This window comes from Sapajus apella, unplaced genomic scaffold (assembly GCF_009761245.1).
Source record: "Sapajus apella isolate SASKATOON/1434 unplaced genomic scaffold, GSC_monkey_1.0 scaffold2, whole genome shotgun sequence".
Taxonomy (NCBI): Eukaryota; Metazoa; Chordata; class Mammalia; order Primates; family Cebidae; genus Sapajus; species Sapajus apella.
In genome coordinates, this window is record NW_022436942.1 from 48,359,206 (window position 1) to 48,366,604 (window position 7,399).

General features: G+C 48.3%; 1 protein-coding gene across 7 annotated transcripts in view; it reads right to left on the reverse strand.

The window, feature by feature from the left end:
* Positions 1-3,036, reverse strand: part of ATP2B1 (ATPase plasma membrane Ca2+ transporting 1) — a 119,330-nt gene extending 116,294 nt beyond the window's left edge. For 3 of the 7 annotated variants that reach the window (XM_032297352.1, XM_032297334.1, XM_032297377.1), the window contains exon 1: positions 2,239-2,481. The gene's annotated coding sequence lies outside the window, so the exon portion shown is untranslated. Of the gene's footprint in view, positions 1-2,037; positions 2,482-2,867 lie in introns of those variants that run through there. The other 4 variants (XM_032297341.1, XM_032297369.1, XM_032297325.1 and 1 more) reach the window with 3 other exon arrangements.
* Positions 3,037-7,399: the final 4,363 nt, after the last annotated feature.

Consider the following 7,399-nt stretch of genomic DNA (forward strand, 5'->3'; position numbering starts at 1 on the left):
ACACACACACACACACACACACACACACACACACACACACACACACACGGTAAAACCACTGTCATGCTGGTAGATACCTTTATTTGGTGGTAATGGGTAGTTTAAACTACGTATTTAAAAGCAGCTGTTACTTTTCTTCTTTCACCAAGAAGATCCAGACCATCAGCATTATTATAAACGCAAATCAAAACTAGTTTCTCATCTCACAATGCTAACTTAAATCTTAAGCTTCAGTTAAAAAAAACTATGATTTCCCACACGATTGCAGAAATTTCTCTGCTAAGAGTGAGAAATGAGAGAATACAGAAAAATGAAGACAATTCCCCCTTATACGTCAAAATGGGGATGCCAATAATGACAGCTGAGATAAAAATCAAGAAGGCGTACTCCGAATTTTCACCATTTTAATACAAGAAAATCACGAAATTTTAAATTAAAGGTGGCGCTCTGTCCTCAACTCACCCGAATGTGACTCACTTTTGCAGACTATATGGTAGGAAATAACAGTTACTTTTCAAAGATCTTTGCAGTTACACCCAAGCCAAAATCAGGACAGAGATCCACCCTTAATTACAGCAATTTAACTGTCATGATCTAAAGAAAGGTAGAAACTAAAACGTCCTCCTGAAATCATGGCTAAATAAGCCCATTTTATATGCTAGTTATCGAAGATTCCCAATTAAGAAATGTTTCTATTTACTTCAAATGTGAAGTCATCAGAAGGATAAAAGGGTTGGGGGGAGGAGGACCCAAATGAAACACACATGTACAAAAAGCAGATTCTCCTCCAATCCCTTTTAATTCCCCCAATCCGCCCCTGCCACACACAAGGACAGGGAGTTTCAGGCAGGCTGGCATCAGGGCTAGTGGTGAAGGCCTTCCATTCACTCACGTGGGCCATCATCCAAAGGGTTACACACCCTCTGCCAGATGACAGCCTCATACAAACCAGGCCCTTAGAAGTACTTATAAAATACACCCACGCCGAACAAGAGCCTTATTTTAAAATAAGACTGTCCTCAGGTGGGGGAGGTTAAACATAACAAGGGCTTCCATGTTGAAAGGCAGACAAGTTCAGATATATGCATATACCTACACAGGCATGAAAAAGAAACATGTAGCTAATTTATCACGAACACCAATAGATATCAAGAGAAGCCATTAGATTATTAAGAAACCCAGAAAAGTAGCGGGCACAGAAGCGAAAGGTGGCTGTCTGCAGCGCTCTAACCCAAGGGAAAGGTAAGTACAAGCCTGCCGAGGACGGTCGAGCCCTCCAAGGACCTGCAGACCCCCTTAACCCACCCGGACGCCCTGCCCTCCCCTCCGCGCCAAGCACCGTACAGGGTGCGAGCACTCCCAGCGCTGCGAGTCCTGCAGAAAACTGGTGAATGAAATGCGCACAGAGACCAACCTGGCGGTGACCGCGGCGCAGAACCAGGGGTCGCTAACCAGCCTAGCCACAGGATTCTCCCGCAGGATGAGATAAAGGGAGCAAACCCCCCACCCCACACCGCTGCCACTGGAACACAGTCCTCCTACAGACTCCTTCCCAAAAAAGGGGGATGGGGGCGCAGGCTTTTTCCTCTTAAACTAAGTGAATAAACACGAATCGGAAACAAATGTGAACATCCTGGGGGGCCAGACGAAAGGCGTGAGGAGAAAGACTAGGCGGTTCTCCAACTCCCGGGAAATCACCGTCCTGACACGCACCAACCAACCACCCGGGCCAGGGGCCGACTCTGGGCCCCCGCTCCCCTCCCGCAGTGCGTCTGGGGGGCGGAGAGCAAGGATTTAGAGGGGTGACCCCGCCGGGGCGCTGGGAGAGGGAGTGCCGGGCACAGTGCCCTCAAGGTCACCATGCGCCGTGGCGGGGGCGACCGGTGGCGGGATGGACTGTAGCGCGGCCGAGGCGGCTCAGTGAAGCCGAAGACCTGCGGTGTAGACCAGAAGCCCTAACCAGCCCCATCCCTCGGGCTGGAGCAGCGACTCCCAGACGGACCCGGCGCTGAGGTGCACGGCTAGAAGCCCGCTCACCTTTACAATCTCCCGGCAAGAGACAACCTGTGAGGGGCCCCAGCCGCCCCCACCAGCTTCTCCCGAATCCGCCGCAACCCTCGGGGCACCCAGCTGTCAGGACCCCAGCCGCGACGCCAGACTTCCGTGCTCCGCCCGGCCTCCCCCGCAGGTGACCTGCCCTGCCGCCCCCGCCGCGGGCGGGCGGCGGCGGCCACTCACCTCGCCCGGCAGTAGGAACCATTTTCCGAGGGGGAAGGAAAGGGAGGCTGCAGGAGGGTCGCGGGACAGTGAGGGGCAGCAGGAAACGCAGAGGATGGGGGCTCCGTCCTCAGCGCGTCCGCAGCCGGCTCGCAAGGCTCGGGGCGCCACGCGGAGGTGCAGTTGCACCTCGGGGATGGGGCCGCCTCGGAGCCGAGAGGCTCGGCGTCCACCAGCCGGGGCTCCCTACTCACGCTGCACTGCGAGGAGGAGGCGGCGGCGGCGGCGGCGGCGGAGGAGGAGGCGGCGCCCGGCCGTCCCCGCCCAGAGCCCGGCAGCCACCGAGTGGCCGCCCGCGTCCCCGCAGGACCCGCCTCCTCGGCTCCGCAGAGCTGCACACAGGGCGCGCCGCGCTCACTGGGCACGGGCAGCTCCGCTGGCCTCACGCTGCCGTCCGCAACGGCAGCGGCGGGCGGGGTGCAGCCCCCTCCGTGAGCGCCGCAGCCAGGCCCGCTCGGGGAGGGGCCCACGGGCACCAGAGAACAGACGGCCGCGCACGAGGGGGCTGCGCGCTGCTCCGGGCAGGGACCCTGTCTGCACCGGGTGGCCCGCAAGATTGCCGGGGTAGGCAGGGGGAGGAGAACGCTCACCCGTTCCGGTCTGGCGCTCCCTTCTCTCCACACCCACACGCCTCTCGCTCCACGCTGGCGGCACAGCTGCTCCCGCTGCCACAGCCACAGCCTCAGCCTCCGCCGCCGCCGCCGCCGCCGAAGCTCGCGCTGCTGCCGCTGCCGCCTTGGCTGGGCGCGGTCACGTGACGCGGTCCGCGGGGAGCCTGGAGGCGGGCGGGCGCGCGCGCGCGCGTGCGCGCGGAGGAAGCGCGGCTCGGACCGGGACTGGGAGCGGAGCGGCACTGGGAGGGCGTTTAAGGGGAGGACCCGGTAAGCGCGCCCCCGGCTGGCGAGCGCGCGCCCGGCGATTAGAACTTGCCGCGCGGTCGAGAAAGGGTGGCCAGAGTGAGGATCGGGGGTGGGGACTTGCGCCTCCGCTTGCCCCTCCCTTTCTTCCTTCCCCTGAGCGCCTTGGCTCACCGCTGCCGCTGCCCCCGCCCCCTCCAGCGCGCCCCTTCCCTCCTGTCGCAGCCCGCGATTGGCTGAGAGTCTCTGACGTCCGTGTTTCCATGACGTGTTGGTGCGGGAGGGAGCGGCGGGGGAGGAGGGGGTGGCTCAGGCGCGCGGGGAGGTGACTCCGTCAGTCACAGCTGCTGTTTCGGCACGGGGCCGGGCCGCTGCCGCGACTTGTGGAGGCAGGAGAGCGATTACTGCCGCAGGAGAAGTGCGGGTGCCTTCTTCACCTGGGCCCCCTCCAGAACCGCCCCCGGGCCCGCGCCCCTCCAGGGCCCAGGAGCGAGCCCGGGAACGGGCCAGGCGAGCGCTCTTGGCGAGGACAGTTAAGGCGAACCCCCAGTCAGCGGACCTTTGAGCGGCTCCTCGCCGCGTCTCTGTCCCCACTCCAAACCGGACTCGACGCCTCTCCCGGGCCTTGACGCACGCGTCGGACGACAAAAGTGCTTCCCGGCTCGCTCCCTCTTTGGGGAGGAGAACCCACTCCCCTTGCGGGCGCAGGGCACCAAATCTCTGTTCCTGCCGGTCGGATCCGCAGACACTGGGGATCCTGGCTGCAGCACCCAAAGGGTTAACGCAGACGTTCGGCCAGTGCAAACCGGCCTCTCAGGATCCACGCTTAAAATCCGGGTGTTTTCATTTTGGGTTTGCTTTTTCTTCTATGCCAAGCTGGTGGCTCTCTTAGTTCTCGTGTAACATCTCAATCCTGCATCCATCTTTCCTGAAGGGAAAAGGAAACGGGATAACGTGCAGTATTTCGATGCTCAAAGGTAACCGGCTCTGCTCCAACCTTCAAGAGATTTTGCAAGTTGAAAAAAAAAAAAAACCATCGTTTGTAACATCTGCTTAAAACAAAAGCAGGTTTTCCTTCCTGAACACACATATACACAGTATTTAAAGATGTGTATCTTACCTAAAATACGTGCTTCATCTATTTGAACTCACCGTCGCCACTGGCCCAGAGACCTTGTCAGTGTTATTTTCAGTATCACTTAGAGCAAAAAGATAAGTTCTGCAATCTTCTTTCTCTTAATTCTAGAACTGGAAAATTAATATTTATATAGCCTCCTCAAAAGCATACAGGCAATTGGAAGTATTGCATTATGTTCATGATCTGATAACATTTATTTTAAAATATTTTAAAAGCTTAGAAACAAAATGTATAAAAAGTTTTAAAGTTAATAAGTCTAAATCAAGGCTGTTGCAAATAATTTATCAGCTTATGTATCTCACTAGGCTAGACATTACCAACCTTCTGAGCTGTGCCCTTGATGTGCAAAATGAAGGAACATTGGACAGAATGATAGCATTTTTCTTCTTTTCAATCACTGATAGAGAATTGGTTAGTGTGGTACAGTAAATAGCCCTTCTTGACAGTATTTCCAATCTTTTTAACAGAAGAATAGCCTAAATTTCACCTAAGTACATTTCAATATTATTTCCCCCTGAAATATCTTTCAAAACGACTCAGAGGCATTTAAGAATCATTGGCTTTTTTCTAACTTTTCCTCCAGGGAAGTCACAATACAATGTTGAATTATGTATTCTACTTTAATCAAGAATTTGAGATTAATATATTAATCGTTGCTATAGTACACTAGCAAAATGGGTAATAGCTTAAGAATCTGTTCACTTTGTGGGTTTATTCAAGTTCCAAATTATAAAATAAATGCTCTTAAAGTGTTGTGGTCATGAAAAACTTATTGAGCATCTTTATTTAAGAACATGATTCAATTAAGTTTTCATTTATATCGATAAATCTATAAATGAAACATATGGAATATATATTCATATGTATCCATAAATGAAAATGTGTATCTATCCCAGAACGCATTTGTATGCATTTTAATGAAATGTGAGTCATATCCAATGACAAATTTTTACTTTCATAGTCAAGAAAAGTGAACTGCATAGTTTGGTTTTTATATTTTTATTCAAATAGAAAACAAAGGCTAAAAGCAATATAGAAATAACTGTTCATAGTACATTAAGAAATTCCAATTTTTTCTCCCACAGGCTTAGTACTCAAACTTCCTTCATAGCATATTTTTCAGTGTAAAAATCAAGAAAATATTGCATTGCTTACTGTCTCCTTGAAAAAAAATTGAACTCTCTGAAATCAAAGATGCCGCTGTATATAACAGTAGCCTCTTAATCTTAGACCTATCTTATCCTGTGGATTTAACTATCTAGAGATATACCTATGCATAAGGAACAATATAATAGTACAATTTACTGGGGAAATAATATTTTAAAGTTCTTTTAATATGCATTTTAGCTACAATGCAAAACTTATGAAAGTTTTAAAACCCGGCCATGTGCGGTGGCTCACGCCTGTAATCCCAGCACTTTGGGAGGCTGAGGTGGGTGGATCACGACCATCCTGGCCAACATGGTGAAACCCCATCTCTACTAAAAATACAAAAATTAGCTGGGCATGGTGGCGCATGCCTACAATCACAGCTACTCAGGAGGCTGAGGCAGGAGAATTGTTTGAATCCAGGAGGCGGAGGTTGCAGTGAGCCAAGATCGGGCCACTGCACTCCAGTCTGGGGACAGAGCAAGACTCCATCTCAAAAAATAATAATAAAAATATTTAAATCCTATGACAAGTTACTATTTGGGATGTTAACATTGAAGAGAGACCACAGATTCAGAATAATATATTTGGTAAATTTTTAAGGTATGTTCTTTTTCATGGAGTAAATCTAAACAAGAGATATTTGCTGAAAAGTTGATCAATTCAAGATAGATAACTGATGAAGACGGTTTTCTAAAATCCTCAATGTAATTAAGTGTAAAGAGAAACAAAGAACGTTATTCTGTCATATGCATCTAATGAAAGGACAAAATAAAGGTATATCAACTGCAGCATATTTTAAAAAATGTATTATTTCCCCATAAACACATTTTACATATGTGAATGTGTCATTCTGATCATTACAGAACCCTAAAGAGGACTGATAAGTACTGGGAGCCAGGGAAGGAGGATATTAAATTCTTCATTTAAAATAGTTGTATATGTTCTCAAATTTCTATTAAAATGAATCACCAGAGAGAGATGTCAAGAGAAAGATTGCTCAGCTGAACCCCACAGAGAACTGTTATCTATTAGTAAAAATTAATTACATTTGCTGAATTAAATGGAGTATGATTATATGTAAGCCTAACATAAGAATTTTCAAGTCACATAATGGAATATTTTTATAGGTGAAAAATGCAGAATGGTTAGATGTCAACATTTGACAGGAATTATTCGTGCCTAAGTACAAGGTACTCTTCTAGGTATAACGCATTTCTTTTTACCCCAAATGTTCTAATCCACATGGTATGGTCCTAAATCAAAATTCCAGAGGAGCAAAAAGACATAGCTCATACCTAAATGTTGAGGAAGTTTTTCTAAGGAGGATTTGGACTTGATTTATGCCATGAAAGATATACAGGATTTAAATTAATGCAAAAGATCCATGGTAGTAATGCCAGGAAATGTACCTGGGAACTAATAAGTTTACCATATTTATTTTCCTACCATTTTATTCAAGAAATGTGTTTACTACCTTTGATATCTCTTACCTCCATAAGTGGAACTCATTCATTTTCTCATTAATAATGAGTTACAATGTATCCTAATCATCAATAATGGTGAGTTATAATATAGGGTTATTAGGAGGTTTGGGTGAGATATTTGTATCAAGTTCTTAACATAGTGCTTGATGTATAGTATATGCTCAAAAAAGTCGTAATTATTATTCATAAACATTCTTTGTCCTTTATTACCAAGAAGCATATTGCAAAGAAGATGTACCAACAACAGCAAATTTTACTCATTTTTACTTGTTCAATGTATTAGGCCATTCTTGTGTCGTTGTGAAGAAAGTACCTGAGGCTGGATAATTTAAAAAGATGAGAGATTTAATTGGCTTACAATTCTACAGCCTGTACAAGCATGGTACTGGAATATGCTCAGCTTCTGAGAAGGCCTTGTGGAGTGTTTACTCATGGTGGAAGGTGAAGCAGGAGCAAGCACATCACATGACCAGAGCAGGAGGAAGGAGAGA